Below are 20611 nucleotides of genomic sequence, written 5' to 3' on the forward strand. Positions count from 1 at the left end.
CTTTTATGCTGAGTCATCATCCTCTTATTAAAAAGCACCAGTTGGAGAGCACTGCTCTCATTTGCATTCATTACTATTAGTTTACATTGAGTATGACTTGATTGGATCTCTTTTACCATGAATTACAATGTCTAGTCAGTCCTTGATCTTTAAAGGTTCTCTGCATTTATGTTTTGCGGTCTCAGAAAGGGCTAGCGAGATACCATCTTGTTATATTATATCATGATTGTTTTGAGAAAGTGTTGTCGTTCGAGATTTATTATTATTGCTCGCTAGTTGATTATGCCATTGATATGAGTAAACTTGAGACCTAAGCATTATTCTGAATGTGGTTAGTCATAATCTTTGCTGAAAACTTGAATGCTGGCTTTACATATTTACAACAACAAGAGCAAACAGAGTTTGTAAAAGTTTTTCTTTATCACTTTCAGTTTGTCAACTGAATTGCTTGAGGACAAGCAAAGGTTTAAGCTTGGGGGAGTTGATACGTCTCCGTCGTATCTACTTTTCCAAACACTTTTGCCCTTGTTTTGGACTCTAACTTGCATGATTTGAATGGAACTAACCGGGACTGACACTGTTTTCATCAGAATTACCATGGTGTTATTTATGTGCAGAAACAAAAGTTCTTGGAATGACCTGAAACTTCACAGAACATCTATTCATAAAATATAAAAAATACCTGTAAAAGATGAAGACCAGGGGCCCACCACCTGTCCACGAGGGTGGGGGGCGCGCCTGCCCCCCCTAGGGCGCGCCCCCTACCTCGTGGGCCCCCTGGAGCTCCTCCGACCTCAAGACCAACTCTATATATTTGCTTTCGGGGAGAAAAAATCAAAGAGAAGAAATCATCGTGTTTTACGATACGGAGCCACCGCCAAGCCCTAAAACCTCACAGGAGGGCTGATTTGGAGTCCGTTCGGGGCTCCAGAGAGGGGAATCCGTCGCCATCGTCCTCATCAACCTCCTCCATCACCAATTTCATGATGCTCACCGCCGTGCGTGAGTAATTCCATCATTGGCTTGCTGGACGGTGATGGGTTGGATGCGATCTATCATGTAATCGAGTTAGTTTTGTTAGGGTTTGATCCCTAGTATCCACTATGTTCTGAGATTGATGTTGTTATGACTTTGCTATGCTTAATGCTTGTCACTAGGGCCCGAGTGCCATGATTTCGGATCTGAACCTATTATGTTTTCATCAATATATGAGAGTTCTTGATCCTATCTTGCAAGTCTATAGTCACCTATTATGTGCTATGATCCGTTAACCCCGAAGTGACAATAATCGGGATACTTACCGGTGATGACCGTAGTTTGAGGAGTTCATGTATTCACTATGTGCTAATGCTTTGTTTCTATACTCTATTAAAAGGAGGCCTTAATATCCCTTAGTTTCCAATAGGACCCCGCTGCCACGGGAGGGTAGGACAAAAGATGTCATGCAAGTTATTTTCCGTAAGCACGTATGACTATATTCAGAATACATGCCTACATTAAATTGATGAATTGGAGCTAGTTCTGTGTCACCCTAGGTTAGGACTGTTACATGATGAACCGCATTCGGCATAATTCTCCATCACCGATCCATTGCCTACGAGCTTTCCATATATTGTTCTTCACTTATTTACTTTTCCCTTGCTATTGTTATCATCACTACAAAATACCAAAAACATTACATTTGCTACTGTTACCTTTTGCTACCGTTACCATTACTATCATATTACTTTGCTACTAAATACTTTGCTGCAGATATTAAGTTTCCAGGTGTGGTTGAATTGACAACTCAACTGCTAATACTTGAGAATATTCTTTGGCTCCCCTTGTGTCAAATCAATAAATTTGGGTTGAATACTCTACCCTCGAAAACTGTTGCAATCCCCTATACTTGTGGGTTATCAGTAGTGGGTCATCAAGAACAGTTTCTAACCTAGACAAGTTATCTGCAACGGGGTTCTCAGCTCCCTTTTTATCAATAATTTGCAAATCAAATTCTTGTAGCAAGAGAACCCATCTAATAAATCTAGGTTTAGCATCTTTCTTTTCCATAAGATATTTAATAGCAGCATGATCAGTGTGAATAGTTACTTTAGAATCAACAATATAAGGTCTGAACTTATCACAAGCAAATACAACTGCTAAGAATTCCTTTTCAGTAGCGGCATAATTTCTCTGGGCATTGTCTAGAGTTTTAATAGCATATTGAATAACATTTAATTTCTTATCAACTCTTTTCCCTAGAACAGCACCTACAACATAATCACTAGCATCGCATATAATTTCAAAAGGTAAATTCCAATCAGGTGGTTGAACGATAGGTGCAGAGATTAATGCTTTCTTAAATATTTCAAATGCTTCTACACAATAATCATCAAAGACGAATGGTATATCTTTTTGTAATAAATTGGTTAGAGGCCAAGAAATTTTTGAGAAGTCCTTAATGAACCTCCGATAAAAGCCGGCATGACCAAGGAAACTTCTTATATCTTTGATGTCCTTGGGATACGACATCTTTTGAATAGCATCAACTTTAGCTTTATCAACTTCAATGCCCCTTTTAGAAATTTTATGCCCCAAGATAATACCTTCATTAACCATAAAGTGGCACTTCTCCCAATTCAAGACAAGGTTAGTTTCTTCACATCTCTGCAAAACTCGATCAAGGTTGCTTAAGAAATCATCAAAAGAGGATCCATAAACGGAGAAATCGTCCATGAAAACCTTACAAATCTTTTCACAAAAGTCAGAGAATATAGCCATCATGCATCTTTGAAAGGTAGCAGGTGTGTTACATAAACCAAAATGCATACGTCTATAAGCAAAAGTACCGAAAGGGCAAGTAAAAGTGGTCTTTGATTGATCATCAGCTGACATAAGTATCTGAGAGAAACCAGAATAACCATCTAGAAAGCAAAAATGTGTATGTTTGGATAATCTTTCTAGCATTTGATCAATGAAAGGTAAGGGGTAATGATCTTTTTTAGTAGCCTTATTTAATTTGCGGAAATGAATTACCATCCTATAACCTGTAATAATTCTTTGCGGAATCAATTCATCTTTATCATTAGGAACGATAGTAATACCTCCCTTCTTAGGAACACAATGGACAGGACTTACCCACTGACTATCAGCAACGGGATAGATTATACCTGTTTAAAGAATACTTCATCTAATTCCCTTCTTTCATTCATAAACATATCATTTTCATGGTCTAGCAAATATTGTTCTAAAGGATCACTAGGAGGTACGACAATAGAAGCAAGACCAATAGTTTCATCTTTACTAGGCAGTTCCTCTTCACGGTGTTGTCTACGAAATATAGAAAAGTTGAACTCATGAGACATATTACCTAAACCAATAGTAACAACATCCTTTTTGTAGTCTATCCTAGCATTAACAGTGTTTAAGAAGGGTCTACCAAATATAATGGGACAAAAGCTATCTTGTGGGGAACCAAGAACAAGAAAATCAGCAGGATATATTAGTTTTCCCACACAAGACTTCAACATGTTTAACAATCCCAATTGGTGAAATAGTATCTCTATTGGCAAGTTTAATTGTGACATCAATATCTTCTAACTCAGCAGGTGCAATATCATGCATAATTTCTCTGTATAAGTCAATAGGTATTGCACTAGCACTAGCACCCATATCACACAAGCCATGATAACAATGATCTCCTATTTTAACAGAAATAACAGGCATGCCTACCACAGGTCTAATTTTATCTTTAGCACAAGGTTTAGCAATTCTAGCAGTTTCATCATGGAAATAAATAACATGCCCATCAATATTATCAGCCAAGAGATCCTTAACAATAGCAATATTGGGTTCAACTTTAACTTGATCAGGAGGTGTATAGGTTCTAATATTGCTTTTACAAACCACAGTTGAAGCTTTAGCATGATCTTTTATCCTAACAAGAAAAGGTGGTTTCTCAACATAAGCAGTAGGAACAATAGGATCATTATAAGTGATAGTCTTTTTTTCAACTTTAATAGGTGCAACTACTTTTACTTCAATGGGAGGATTATATTTAAACCACTTCTCCTTAGGGAGATCAACATGATTAGCAAAAGATTCACAGAAATAAGCTACTATCTCAGAGTCAAGTCCATATTTAGTACTAAATTTACGGAAAACATCGGTACCCATAAAAGATTTAACACAATCAAACTTAGGTGTCATACCTGACTCCTTACCTTCATCGAGATCCCAATCTTCAGAGTTGCGTTTAATTCTTTCCAATAAATCCCATTTGAATTCAATAGTCTTCATCATAAAAGAGCCAGCACAAGAAGTATCAAGCATGGTGCGATTATTATCAGGAAGCCGAGCATTAAAATTTTGGATAACCATTTCTCTTGAGCTCATGATTGGGGAATGAATATAACATTGATTTAAGCCTCCCCCAAGCTTGAGCGATGCTTTCTCCTTCGCGAGGCCAAAAATTATATATATAATTACAATCACGATGAACAAGATGCATAGGATAAAACTTCTGATGAAATTCCAATTTCAGTCGTTTGTAGTTCCATGATCCCATATCATCACATAGCCTATACCATGTCAATGCATCTCCCTCCAAAGATAAAGGGAAGGCCTTCTTCTTGATAACATCATCGGGCATACCTGCAAGCTTAAATAATCCATAAACTTCATCCACATATATTAGGTGCTCATCAGGATGTAATGTTCCATCTCCTGCAAAAGGATTAGCTAGCAGTTTTCCTATCATACCTGAAGGAATTTCAAAGTAGACATTTTCATTTTCAGTAGGTTCAGTAGGTTGAGGAGCAACTCTTTGATCTACTGGTCGGGGTGAAGATACCCCGAACAAGCCCCTCAAAGGATTACTTTCCATAGTAACAAGTGACAGTAAATTTCAGCACACTATATAAATTTTTTCCTTACCAAATTCCACCTACCAAAGGCGCTTCACTCCCCAGCAATGGCACCAAAAAAGAGTCTTGATGACCCACAAGTATAGGGGGTCTATCATAGTCCTTTCGATAAGTAAGAGTGTCAAACCCAACAAGGAGCAGAAGGAAATGATAAGCGGTTTTCAGCAAGGTATTCTCTGCAAGCACTGAAATTATAGGTAATAGATAGTTTTGTGATGAGATAATTTGTAACGAGCAACAAGTAAATAAAGTAAATAAAGTGCAGCAAGGTGGCCCAATCCTTTTTGTAGCAAAGGACAAGCCTGGACAAACTCTTATATAGAGAAAAGAGCTCCCGAGGACACATGGGGATTATTGTCAAGCTAGTTTTCATCACATTCATATGATTCACGTTCGGTACTTTGATAATTTGGTACGTGGGTGGACCGGTGCTTGGGTACTATCCTTACTTGGACAAGCATCCCAATTATGATTAACCTCTATTACAAGCATCCGCAACTGCAACAAAAGTATTAAGGTAAACCTAACCATAGCATGAAACATATGGATCCAAATCAGCCCCTTACGAAGCAACACATAAACTAGGTTTTAAGCTTTTGTCACTCTAGCAACCCATCATCTACTTATTACTTCCCAATTCCTTCCTCTAGTCCCAAATAATGGTGAAGTGTCATGTAGTCGACGTTCACATAACACCACTAGAGGAGAGACAACATACATCTCATCAAAATATCGAACGAATACCAAATTCACATGACTACTTATAGCAAGACTTCTCCCATGTCCTCAGGAACAAACGTAACTACTCACAAAGCATATTCATGTTCATAATCAGAGGGGTATTAATGTGCATATAGGATCTGAACATATGATCTTCCACCAAGTAAACCAACTAGCATCAACTTCAAGGAGTAGTCAACACTACTAGCAACCTACAGGTACCAATCCCAGACTTAGAGACAAGAATTGGATACATGAGATGAACTAGGGTTTGAGAGGAGATGGTGCTGGTGAAGATGTTGATGGAGATTGGCCCCCTCCCGATGAGAGGAGCATTGGTGATGATGATGGTGATGATTTCCCCCTCCCGGAGGGAAGTTTCCCCGGCAGAACAGCTCCGCGAGAGCCCTAGATTGGTTTCGCCAAGGTTCCGCCTCATGGCAGCGGAGTCTCATCCCAAAAGCTTGCTTATGATTTTTTTCCTCAATGAAAGACTCCATATAGCAGAAGATGGGCATCGGAGAGCCTCCAGGGGCCCATGAGGCAGGGGGGCGCGCCCAGGGGGTAGGGCGCGCCCCCCACCCTCGTGGCTGGTGAGTGGCCCCCCTCTGGTACTTCTTGTGCTCAGTATTTTTTATATATTCTGAAAATAACTTCCGTGAACTTTCAGGACTTTTGGAGCTGTGCAGAATAGGTCTCTAATATTTGCTCCTTTTCCATCCTAGAATCCCAGCTGCCAGCATTCTCCCTCTTTATGTAAACCTTGTAAAATAAGAGAGAATAGGCATAAGTATTGTGACATAATGTGTAATAACAGCCCATAATGCAATAAATATCGATATAAAAGCATGATGCAAAATGGACGTATCAGTTTGCAATGTTTGAATTTGGGCGTTGTAATCTTTGAATTTGAACCTTGCAATATTTATGGTATTTGTTATATTGAGTCGTTTCTGTTCTCTTGTCTCAATGCAAACAGTTCATCCGATTGAACCGCATGCCGTATATCGCACACACCTTGATCTAGCTGACCGTTTCTTTTGTGTTGCCTAATCACAAACAGTTAATCCGAGTGAACTGTATGTTGTACATCGCACACACCTTGATCTGGCTGATTGTTTCTTTTGTGTTGCCTAATCAAAAAACAGTTCATCCGAGTGAACCATATGTTGTACATCGCACACACCTTCATCTGGCGGCCCATTTCTTTTGTTCCTCCTCATCGAAAATGGATAGTTGAACTGAACCGTATGCCTTGAATCGCACATGCAACTAAAATACGAACCATGTTTGATGTATCCTCCATCGCAAACGTTTTGCACCTTTTTTGACAAATTTTTTACACCACCGTTTGCGATTATTGCATCACACACAGTTTCGTCGAAGGGTCTCTGATCGTAGTGTCGCGTTAGCAGCATCCTGCAGTAGTGAATTGCTAGAGTTATACAACATGATGTTGTTGAATCTGATGATGAGCTTGAAACTGAAACTCCTGCTAAAACTAGCCCTCCCAGATATGAATTGCCTAAGGTACCGGAAGGTTATGTTATAAGTGAAGAAACAACTAGCGATATTCTTGCTTGCAATGATAGAGATGATCTAGAGAAATTACTACACAAGTATAAAGAAAAATCTCTGAATGCTAGAATGAAATGTGATCCTAAGTTTGCTACTTCACCTATCTTCATTGATGATAAGGATTATGAATTCTCTGTCGACCCAGAGTCAATTGCTCTGGTTGAATCTGATCCTTTCCATGGTTATGAAACTGAAACTGTTGTGGCACATCTTACTAAGTTGAATGACATAGCCACCCTTTTTACTCATGATGAGAAAACTCGCTATTACTTTATTCTCGAATTATTTCCTTTCTCATTAAAGGGTGATGCTAAATCTTGGTACAACACTCTTGCTCCTGGTTGTGTGCGTAGTCCCCAGGATATGATATATTACTTCTCTAAAAAATATTTGCGTGCTCATATGAAACAAGCTGCCTTACAAGAAATATTTAACTTTCTGCAAACTAAAGAAGAGAGTCTCCCACAAGCTTGGGGGAGGATTTGCCAGTTACTTAATGCTTTTCCTGATCATCCTCTTAAGAAAAATGAAATACTTGATATCGTCTATAATGGACTAACCGATGCTTCTAGGGACTTCCTAGATAGTTGTGCTGGTTGTGTTTTCTGGGAACGAACTGTTGGACAAGCTGAAGAATTATTGAATATCATATTGAAAAATTATGATGATTGGACTATCCTGAACCACCGCCTAAACCCACTCCAAAGAATAGGGGTATATTATATCTCAGTCCTGAAGATATGTAAGAGGAAAGAAATCTATGAAGGTATTAAAGTTGAGGATGTTAAAATTTTACCTCCAATTGAAGAAATACATGGGCTTAATACACCACCACTGCCTAAGGTGGTAGAGGTAAATTCTCTTATGAAGTTCAATGTAATGATAATCCCCACAATATGCATCCTAGTCAATGCCTTTATGAGTTTGAAAACTATATTAGAAAACAAGATCACTTCAATGCAAATGTTATGAAACAATTGAAATATAATTCTGATATGATTGGTCGCTTGAGTGACTTGTTATTTAGAATATCAAATGATGTTAGAGGTGTTGGAAAACATGCTTCTATGGTTCAAACTCAATTAGAACAAGTTGCTAAATCTCTAAGAGAATTGCTTGATGAAATGAATCACAATATGCATCACTTTGCTATTAGAGTTGCAAGTAGATGAGGTAAAATGACTGAGGAATCACTTTATCCTGAGGGACACCCTAAAATAATTGAACAAGATTCACAAAGAGCTAACACTAGTGCACCTAGTCCTTCTATGAAGAAAAAGAAAAATGATAAGACTTTGCACACTCCCAGTGAACCTGAAATAGAGAAACCTCCTGATAATGATAATGAAATTTCTATCTCTGATGTTGAAACTCAATCTGGCAATGAACACTCACCTACTGATAATGAAAGAGTTAATGATTTGGTTCATGAAGACTCTCAACCAACCAATGATAAAGAACCAGATAATGATGTTGAGATGCAACGACCTATTGATCTTGATAACCCACAAGCTAAGAACAAAACATATGACAAAAGAGACTTTGTGGTTAGAAAACACGGTAAAGAAAGAGAACCGTGGGTTCAAAAACCTATGCCTTTTCCACCCAAGTCAACTAAAAAGAATGATGATGAAGAATTTGAACGCTTTGCTGAAATGCTGAGGCCAGTCTTTTTGCGTACTCGCTTGAGTGATATCTTGAAAATGCCTCCTTATGAAAAATATATGAAAGGCATCAAAACAAATAAGAGAAAAATACTGTAAGTTGAAATCTCCACTATGCTTGCTAATTATACTTTTAAGGATGGAGTACCTAAGAAACTTGGAGATCCGGGAATACCAACTATACCTTGCTCTATCAAAAAGAATTATGTGAAAACTCCTTTGTGTGATTTAGGAGCTGGTGTTAGTGTTATGCATTTCTCTTTATATAAAAGACTTGACTTGAATAAACTCACACCTACTGAAATATCTTTGCAAATGGATGACAAATCAACTGCCATACCTATCGTATCTGTGAGGATGTGCCTGTTGTTGTTGCTAATGTTACTATTTTGACTGACTTTGTTATACTTGAGATGCCCAAGGACGACAACATGTCGATTATACTTGGTAGACCCTTCTTGAGTACTGCAGGGGCTATTATTGATTGCAATAAAAGCAAGGTCACTTTTCATATTAATGGTAATGAGCATACGGTGCATTTTGCGAAGAAACAATTCCAAGTGAATGGTATTAATGTTATTGAAAAATCTCCAACAATCACTATTGGAAGTTTTCAAATACCTCTACCTACTGTCAAAAAGAAATATGAAATGCTTATTGTTGGGGAAATGCATATCCCCATTGAGGTAACCTAGTGATTTACGGAAGTTTTTCGGTTTCATGCTAATCGAAAGTGGTTGTTAATAAGACTTGATCAACCTTATTAATGGATCATTTTTGAACGGTGTGAAGTTGATGAATTTAGTAAGCACTACCTTTTGTCCCTACTTTTAATTTTCTGTTTTTATCAGTTAAATAAAATAAAATGCCATGTTTTGTCTGTTTTCTGAATTTCCCATGCAATAAAAAAATTACCCAAAAATAAAAGTTCTCAGAATGCCCTGAAAATTAAATACGATTTTTCTGAATATTTGAGAATTTTTGGTGCAATAAACATCAGAGGGACGTGCACCAGGTGGGCACAACCCACCTGTGCACGCCAGCACCCCCAGGCGTGCCCTGGTGGGTTGTGGTTCCCGCGTGGCCCCCTCACTTACCTCTTCATACCACATCATCACTTACCTCCAGAAAAAAATCCCCATTGCTCTCTCTCCCGTGTTCTTGAGCTCAAACCCGCGGATTTCGATCTCTTTGCTCGAAGCTCCGTTTCCGAAACTGTTTCGGGGGATTGTTGCTTGGTATGTGACTCCACCATTTGCCCAATTATTTTTGTTTTAGTGGCTTATACTTTGAATAATTAGCTACTCTTGGTGCTGCTGTAGATGTGCTTGCATGTTGAATTCTTAGTGTTCTAAGTAGTTTGAATGCTTGCTATGGCTTCTATGTATCCGTATGAGTAGTTTCTATCAATCTTAAAAGTTTTGTTGACAAATTTTTGTCACTCCAAAAATTTTATTTTCAGAAAATTGTATGCAGACATGAATATCTTCAGGAAGTTTGGCTCTAAGAAGAACTCTAAGGTTGTTATTGGGGAGTCTTCTAACAATGATATCCACCCTCGGAGGTTGGCGGAAGTACGGCCGTGTGAATAGCTGCACACCCAGTTCCTAAAAGAGGTTGGAATTCTTGAGGAGTTCATGCAATATATTACTAATGCCGGCCTCACCGACTTCATCGCAGATGAGTGTGACCAGCACCACATCCTCACAAACATCTTGGTTCAGAGCTTTACTTTCTTGCCTAGAAATGATCCTCCTGAAGTGAGCTTTGATTTATATGCTGAAAACCATCAGATACCACTTACTGTGTTTTGTGACATATTCATGATCCCGTCTGATGGGAGCTTGGCTAAGCATAGGCCGGCCGAGTTTGAGGCCTTTTATCGCACTCTGACAATGGGTGATGAGAGAGGAGTGTCAGCCATCACTATCGTTGGCTTACATTTTCCCGCTGTTCGTTACTTTGCACTTTTTATTGCCAAATGTTTGCTTGCTAGGGAGAAGGTGGGTGCACTTAGTTCACCAGAACTTGTTGTTTTACGTCGTGCACTGGAGGGCGACAACATGCATAGCTGGGAGCTATTGTGGCTCATCACCTCCATCTTAATAAAACTCAGGGCAAAATACATTGTGGGATTTATGCTACTCATTTGGCGGCTCACTTCGAGGTTGAGATACGCCCTCATGATTTCCCTCTTACCAAAGTTTACCTAGACCGTGCAGCCATGGATCACCACCATTTTACCGATATCGATCACATCCCTATTCCGTATAACCTGGTTTTTAGTGTGAGGACTCGTGATGTTATTCCATTGCCTGCTCCTGCTTTGTTTGATCCTGTTGCCAGGAGCGGATATAGGATTATGCCTACAGACATCATCGCCTATCAAAACGCTCAGGCTACTGAGGAGGCAGCACAGGAGGAGCCTCCATAGTGGGATCAGTGGATGCCTGCTCCTCAGGATCCCTACTACCATCCACGATACTAATTCACTACCAAGTTAGGCCAAAAGCCTAAGCTTGGGGGAGTACATGTCTCCCACCGACATTACATTCATGTTCACTTATTCCATTTGTCGGTGTCCACACTTTTTCATTGTATCATCCATGCTTAGATTTATTTTCTTGCTTTCTTCTTGTGTGTTTGAAAAACTTTAGAAAAAACAAAAAAAATAGTTGTAGTAAATTTACTTTCTATGCATGCTTAGTAGCAGTACTAAAAAGAAAATCCAAAAAGATTTCCTTGTTCTTCTTTTGCTTGTTGGGAGCTTTCTCATGTAAATAGGTTTTCTCGTTTTTGCTTTTCCTTTATTTTCTTGCTAAAGAAGACCAAAAACTCCAAAAATATTTTAGTGTGTTTCTCTAAATTTCTTTTCTTTTATTCGAGTTGTACCGAGGAGAAGACCATGATGAAAATGTTGAGTGGCTCTCATATGAATAATTGTTGAACTAATAAAGAGCCCATTTTACCTTGTCTTCTCATGTTGAATAAAATGTTTGCAGATTCCAGCTTAGTCCATGGCACTCTTGCACTATTATTATCTTCATATCATTCGGCCGTGCAAGTGAAAGGCAATAATGACGACATTCGATGAACTGACCGTGGCAAAGAGAAACTGGTATGAACTCGACTTGTTCTGTCTGTGTAAATATGTTTAACCTAGTACCCATGATTCATCCCATTATGATTAAACATGTTTGCAATGACAATTAGATATTATAGTTTCCCATGCCATGCATAAGTAGCTGGGAGTTAATAATGATTTATCTTGGATATCAACATAGCGTTAAGATGATTGTGATGTAGTATGATGATATGGTATCCTCCTCTGAATGTTCAAGTGGCTTGACTTGGCACATGTTCATGCATGTAGTTGAATCAAAACTAACATAGCCTCTATAATGTTTATGTTCATGGTTTTCATATCCTAATCATGCTAGTGTCCAATGTTACTTATGCATAATGCATGGTTATAATCGTTGTTGCTCTCTAGCTGGCCGCTTCTCAATCTAAATTGATAGCCTTCGCCTGTACTAAGTGGGGATTCTACTTGTACATCAAAAATCTTGAACCCAAAGTTATTCCAGATGAGTCCACCATACCTACCTATATACGGTATTACCCTGTCGTCCTAAGTAAATTTGCATCCGCCACCTCTAAAAAAACTTCTAAAAATTTATCCGTTTTGTGTGCTTGGATCGTTCATGGAATGACACGAGGTGGTCGGTATCTTCCATGCTAAGCGGGCTATTCTCAGGTCGAGTGTTTATCCACTCGCCATCGCACGAGGAAATGGGCGGTAATAGGGATTCCCAGTCCCGATCTAAAAAATGCAAATAATTAAACAAAACTCCCCAGGGTCTATTGTTGGTTTGGACGGCACCCGTTGTTTCGGACAAGCCGTGGAGTGTGATTGTTGGTGGAGGGGGAGTAAACCTTTACTTTTATTGCTTGGGAACTGCCACTAGCGTGCTTAGCATGAAAGATGTTGATAACTGATAGTCGTGAAGTAAATGAGAAGGGTGCATGTCTCAAAATTTCATTTACCTCCGTTTTAAAAATTGAGCTCTGGCACCTCTGCAAATCACTACTTCCCTCTGTGAAGGGACTATCTATTTACTTTTATGTTGTGTCATCACCTTCTAAAACAAGCGCCAGAAACTGAGTAGAGCACAGCGGTCATGATTTATGCATTGTGTGTAGCTAATGTTAGGTGCATCATGACTGGATCTTTTCTACCATGAATTACAATGTTTAGTCGCTGCTTGAACTTTGGAGGTGCTATGCATTTATGTTTTATGGTCTCAGAAAGGGCTAGCGAGATACCATTATTGTCATATTATATCATGGTTGTTTTGACAATGTGTTGATGTTTGAGATATCTTATTATTGCTCGCTAGCTGACTATGTCATTGATATGAGTCATTATAATCTTTAAGAGTTATTGTCGGCATGGTTAGTTATTATGTTGGCTAAAAACCTGGGTGCTGTTTAAGCTTATTTATGCAAACAAGAGCAAAAGAGTTTGTAAAAGTTTTTCTTTCTCACTTTCAGTTTATCAACTGAATTGCTTGAGTACAAGAAAATGTTTAAGCTTGGGGGAATTGATACACCTCCAACGTATCTACTTTTCCCCATGCTTTTCCCCTTGTTTTGGACTCTAATTTGCATGATTTGATTGAAACCAACCCCGGACTGACGCTGTTTTCAGCAGAACTACCATCGTGTTGTTTTTGTGCCGGAATAAAAGTTCTCAGAATGGAATGAAACTTTTTGAGGAATTTTTATATAATATATAAGAATTTCTGGAGCCAAGACCTACCGGAGAGGGGCCCCTGGGTGGGCACAACCCACCAGGGTGCGCCCCCCTCTCCTGGCGCGCCCAGGTGGGTTGAACCCACCTGGTGGCCCCGCAAACCTCAACCCTGACACTATAAATTCCTATTTTCGGAGAAAAAATGAGGGAGAAAGAATTATCGTGAACCACGAGACGAAGCCACCGCCAAGCCCTGTTCTTCCTCAGGAGGGCAGATTTAGAGTCTGTTTGGGGCTCCGGAGAGGGGGGTCTTCATTCTTCGTCATCACCAACCCTTCTCCATCGCCAATTCCATGATGCTCCCCACCGGGAGTGAGTAATTCCTTCGTAGGCTCGCTGGTCGGTGAGAAGTTGGATGAGATTCATCATGTAATCAAGTTAGTTTTGTTAGGGCCTGATCCCTAGTATCCACTATGTTCTTAGATTGATGTTGCTATGACTTTGCTATGCTTAATGCTTGTCACTTTGGGACTGGGTGCCATGATTTCAGATCTGAACCGTTTATGAATTCATCATTATATCCATGTTCTAGATCCGATCTTGCAAGTTCTGGTCACCTACTACATGTTATGATCCGGCAACCCCGGTGTGACAATAACCGGGCCCACTCCCGGTGATGACCTTAGTTTGAGGAGTTCATGTATTCACTATGTGTTAATGCTTTGTTCTGGTTCTCTATTAAAAGGAGGCTGTAATATCCCTTAGTTTCCAATATGGACCCCGCTGCCACGGGAGGGTAGGACAAAAGATGTCATGCAAGTTCTTTTAATGAACACTGGTGCGCATCGGTCCTAAACAAACGGTTTTTAACCCCTTTCCGCGACAGCATTTGGAACCGTCGCCAAGTGAGTGTGGACGATAGGGGGACCTTCCCACATGACCCAAAAATCGTCGGGGATAGGCCCTCCTGGGACACAGGCTGGGGCCATGTGCGATCGGGCAAGGCATCGAAACGCAATCATTTCCGTAGGTATGTACATCCCACATGGCAATCCGAGAAAATCATTTCTGTAGGTATGTACATCCCACACGGTGAATCCCAGAAAAACATTTCCGTTCGTATGTATATCACACACGGTCAATCCAAGCAATATGTTTCCGTTCTTATGTACATCCCACACAGTCAATCCAGGGAAAATGTTTCCATTCATACGTACATCCCACACAGTTTTATTTGTAGGCTTGCGTGTGAAAGGTGTAACTATCACATATGGTCTGCCTTGGTTGACTGTTTGCTTTTATCAACTATATCACACACAATTTGATGAAGAAAACTGTGTGGCATTGGGCTATCCGTCGCAAGCGATTTTACTGCTAGAACCGTTTGCAAAGGTCCATGACACATTTAGCAGGTTTATTAGTTTACAATTAATAATTCCAGTATTATGCAAATTCACATTTCATATCGAACAGCTGTTTGCCAATTTCATATCAGGCACATAAATATATTATAACATCACAGTACGGTAGCTACATGAAAATAGCATGGTACAACATATAGCTAGTTCAACTTCATTAGAACAATATATTCATTTCCCTAATCGAGATCATCCAGGCTTGTCTTATCGACCTCTGCTTTCAGTTCAGTAAGAACCTGTTTTGCACGGGCCAACTGGGAAAGTGCCTCCTCCTTTGCCAACACCATCTTAGCGAAGTCTGATTTAAAAAAAATCTGAGCCCATTCTTCACCTTCAACTTTTTAGCCCGCATCTTTGAATATTCTTCAGCGTTGACAACAGTTTCTCTAAGCCTACGTCTGTTCTCTTCCTCATACTTGCCCCAGAGCTTCGCTAGGCACATCTTCAAAGACTATGGCCACTCTTGATCAACCCACTCCAAGTAAGAATACTTACATTCATCCTATAATATTTAAAACTAGATCAGTAACAATTGTAGGGGAAATGGGTTTATAGCAACATAGAAAATCACCAATGCTTATTTTGAAAAATTGAAGAAACATGTTAATTATGACATATCTTCTCAAGAAGATCAATGTGCAAATGAAATAATTGGTACTGAGACAATAACCAAATTCTGGAACATCAAAAGCTATAATTAACTACAACGACACTACAAATTCTTACTCATGTACAATAAATAACAAATTGAACATTTTATGAGGAAGGCAAATATAACTACAACAGCATAGCGATAGTGTTTGGATGACAGCAAATTGATACTAACAGGTGTGTACATGCACAATTTTAGTAACATAGAACTAATAGCACTAAGGCCATCCACTATGTATGCCAAAACTGGGGTAAAGACAACTGTTCCTACATCTCGCACCGGCGCCCTGCACTGGCGAGCCGATGCAGCAGAAAAAATAGGGACCCGGACTCCGGAGCACGTAGTTGCTCTGATGCCCAGTTCCTTTGTGCCAAAAAGATTCATTATTTTACTGTTTGGCTACTCAGATGTGTGGACCAAAGTTGGCTGCACAAACTGCTGAAGCGGTGCCAAATAATTTTCTAATGGCACCGTTGATGAGATGGCAACAATTTAAGATACTAGGTACAAACTGTGACACTCTCTTAGGATGTGTTTGTTTGAAGGTGTGGTATGAATGGGTTGGGACTGTGACAGTGTCTGAATCACATCTAACAAATGATTTGAAACAACGAAAGAGGGTCTAACCTTCTCTGCACATGCCAGAAACTTCCTCCCACTATCCACAGAATCAAACGCAAATAGCTTCACGCATGGAGATTGATGGTGACAACGAGCAGATAGATCTTCAGCCACCCCGCTCCATTCGTTGCCACTGATGGTCCTAGGGGGCTACAAGAGGAACAAATGACTCAAACCGACCGCCAGGTAAAAATCATTCATACCAAGTCATAGCCTGAGAGAGAGAAGAGAGGCATAACCGGGTGGTGAACGAGTCGTCGCCGGATGAGGAACCGCTGGAGAGGTCTTTGAAGAAGACCATGGCGACCCCGGCGGTAGGATGCGAGACATCAAGAGCGAAGAAGCGGCTATAGCTTAGCAAGCAAGGAAGGAGGAAACAGGGGAAATTTGACTTGTGGTTGGGGAGAAAAGGGGGTGGGGAAGGGGGGCAGGGGTAGATATTTTCGCGGTAGGCCAAAATTTTGGAAATGTGGAGGGAAACTTTGCGCGCGGTGCTGCCGAACCTTTCACTTTGAACGATTGTGTACATCGCAAACGATTCTTCTGATTTACGCGCATGGGATGAGTTTGATAATTCAAATTTTGGTGGAAATTTCCCCGGGTACGTCATTGCATAATTTAACATCGCTTGCTAATTTGGGCACACAAAAGAGCATACAGCAGACAGACCACACTTACTGAATCGAGTGATTTTAGTAATTAAACAGAGCCAGATGACCTAAACATTGCTCTAAGAAAAGACCAACATTAAAAACAAAGCTAAATACGCATAATTTTAACAAATCGGCCGTCGCACCGGCCTATGCATCGCCGGTGTGAGATGAGACGTCGATGACTTTTCCTGGCGACAAGCCGCCGTTGGTGGACTCCGCGTCCCCCCTACTGAAGTCGACTGCGTCCTCGTCCTCGTCCTCGACGCTGATCTCAAGGTTGTAGTACTCATAGTAGTGGCTGCGCCAGAGCTCGCATTGGTACTCCACCGCCAATTCCTCGATGAACATACTCTTCTCTACCTCGACCTCGGCCATGCGCAACTCCTCCTCCCGGCACTCCTCGATCTCCGTCGCCTCCTGCATCTCCAGCTCCTGCTCGGCGACCTCATGAGGAAGCAGGTGCTCCATGACCACCGCCGCCTTTTCAGACGTGGGTTGCATGCTAGAGTCCAAGGTGGCCTAGAATATCTTGGCTTGTGCATCCTCGATCTTGGCATGGATGGCCTCGACCCGGGCCAGGGCGACATCGGTGGCACAAATGGCAGCTCGAGTGCTCTTGGCGTTTGCAGCCGCCGTTGTAGCAGCAGCTGCAGTCGTCTCAGCTGCTGCAGCTGCCCTGTCGGCTGCCGCAGACGCTCTCTCGACGGAAGCGGACGCGCTCAATGCAGATGCGGCACCACTCTCGACGTAGGCGGTCGCGCTCTCGGCGCAGGCAGCGGCGCTCGGGGGGACGCGGCCATCGTACGGGCCTTCACGAAGCGTTTCCACGGCATCATCTTTACAAGAAGCGGGTGCGGGAATGGGGGTCGGGATTCGTGGATTCGGGGGTTGCCGGCACTGTAGCAGACGAGCCGGCGAAGCTTAAGGAGGGAGACTTAAATAGACCCAGATATTTTCATCGCAAACGATTCCTAGAAAATAACTCTGTGTGATGTTGTAGATATTTTTTATTAGCTGTGGAAGACGAATTTGGAGTAGATGGGCAACGAATGGTGTTTTAAATGTACGAGAAATTTTGTAGTACTAATACAACTGTCATGTCAAATTTTGGAAAATTTCAGGGGTCATTTGACCTTTTAAGACATTTAAGTGATTCTCTAGCCATTTAATGACCGTAATTGAAATTTGAACTACATGTACATGCAACAGCTAACCATAACGGTTTGCAAACTCATATTTTGTGTACTTGTGTGCAATTTAATTCCATGTGCAGTAAATTGGAAGGAATTTTCAAACATATTGGTCTAACGGCTATGACACAATTAAGCATGGAGTGACATGGCATTTTAATTCCAAAAATAAAAAAAATCAGAAACACATGAAACCTTGGTTGATGTAATGTCATGCCACCAAGATGATGTGGAAAAAAATTGGCATGTTTGACAAAAGTTTGGACACACACCCCTCACAAACCGGAGCAACTCACTAGAAGGCTCGTGGTTCTGAGAGGGAACAATGCATGTTTGATGACGAACGAGAGATAGCTTCCTCTTACGGCCTTCAATTTTTTTTCTACGTTTAACATGCACTACTACAACTGTAGTGTGAAATTTTGGAAAATTCTAGAGGTCATTTGACCTTTTAAAGACATTTAAGTGATTTTCTAGCCATTTAATTCAAATTTGAACTACATCTACATGCAACGCCTAACCATAACGGTGTGACAAATCATATTTGTGTACTTGTGTGCGAGTTAATTCCATGTGCAGTAAATTAGAAGGAATTTTCAAACATATTTGTCTCACGACATGGACACATGCATATGTATGCATGGAGTGACATGGCATTTTAATTCTAAAAAATAAAAAAAAATTAGAAACACATGAAACCTTGGTTGATGTAATGTCATGCCACCAAGATCATGTGGTAAAAAATTTGGCATGTTTGACAAAAGTTTGGACACACACCCCGCACAAACCGGAGCAACTCACTAGAAGGCTCGTGGTTCCGAGAGGGAACAATGCATGTTTGATGACGAACGGGAGATAGCTTCCTCTTATGGCCTTTAATTTTTTTCTGTGTCTAACATGCACTAATACAACTGCCATGTGAAAATTTGGAAAATTCTAGGGGTCATTTGACCTTTTAAAGACTTTTAAGTGATTTTCTAACCATTTAATGACCGTAATTCAAATTTGAACTACATCTACATGCAACACCTAACCAAAACGGTTTGAAAAATCATATCTGTGCACTTGTGTGCGAGTTAATGCCATGTGCAGTAAATTAGAAGGAATTTTCAAACATATTGGTCTCACGACATGGACACATGCATACATATGCATGGAGTGACATGGCATTTTAATTCCAAAAAAAATTAAAAAATGATCAGAAAAACATGAAACCTTGGTTGATTTAATGTTATGCCACCAAGATGATGTGGTAAAAATATTGGCCTGTTTGATGAAAATTTGGACACACACCCTGAGGGAGTCCTGTACTAAGGGGTCCTCGGGCGTCCGGCCTATTAGACATGGGCCGGACTGATGGGCTGTGAAGATACAAAGACCAAAGACTCTACCAGTGTCCGGATGGGACTCTCCTTGGTGTGGAAGGCAAGCTTGGCGACTAAATATGAAGATTCCTTTCTCTGTAACCGACCTTATGTAACCCTAGATCCCTCCGGTGTCTATATAAACAAGAGGGCTAGGTCCATAGACATATATCCTCATAATCGTAGTCAGACAGGCTAGACTTTTAGGGTTTAGCCATTACGATCTTGTGGTAGATCAACTCTTGTAATACTCATATTCAACAAGATCAATCAAGCAGGAAGTAGGGTATTACCTCCATAGAGAGGGCCCCAACCTGGGTAAACATTGTGTCCCTTGTCTCCTGTTACCATCGACCTTAGACGCATAGTTCAGGACCGCCTACCCGAGATCCGTCGGTTTTGACACTAACATTGGTGCTTTCATTGAGAGTTCCATTGTGATGTCAAAAGATAGGATCGATGGCTCGCCTTGTTCTCAAGGACAATGTCACCTTCGGAGGAGCACTGGCCCCAGGCCAAACCCTCCGACTGGGCGGCTTCATCATGACCGCCCGTTCGGCCATTAAGCCGACGATGACTTCTCGGGTTATCGAAAATCCCCTCCATGTTGACTCCAAATACTCCAAGCAGTTGGATCCGACGGAGCTATCGTCTTTAAACGAGCTCCTAGATCGCATCGCCGCCCTGGGGGTCGCCACAGACTATGATCCAATTGGGCTTAAACCTGACCAGAGAGAAATTAAAACTCCGCCGATCACCCATCAAATAGCGGTAGGAGAGGAGCAAGACGACAACTCTTCATCTATATTGAGGACAAACTATGTTCGGATCTCTGAGCTTGAAAGTGCGTTATACCGACTAGAGGGGGGGGGGTGAATAGGCGATTTTTATGAAATTCTTCACTGAGGAATTTGCCGGTGAGGAAATTCCTTAGCAAAGAACTACTAGCAGCGGAATAAGTACTCAAAAGTAAACATAATATAATACAAGCATAGTCATCATGATGAAATGAAGACAGGCACGGAGTGTAGGAAGCGTAAGCACAGGATAAAACAGGATGAAGACAAACAGACTAAAGAAATTGAACTAAG

Source organism: Triticum aestivum, chromosome 7A (assembly GCF_018294505.1).
Source record: "Triticum aestivum cultivar Chinese Spring chromosome 7A, IWGSC CS RefSeq v2.1, whole genome shotgun sequence".
NCBI classification, from domain to species: Eukaryota; Viridiplantae; Streptophyta; class Magnoliopsida; order Poales; family Poaceae; genus Triticum; species Triticum aestivum.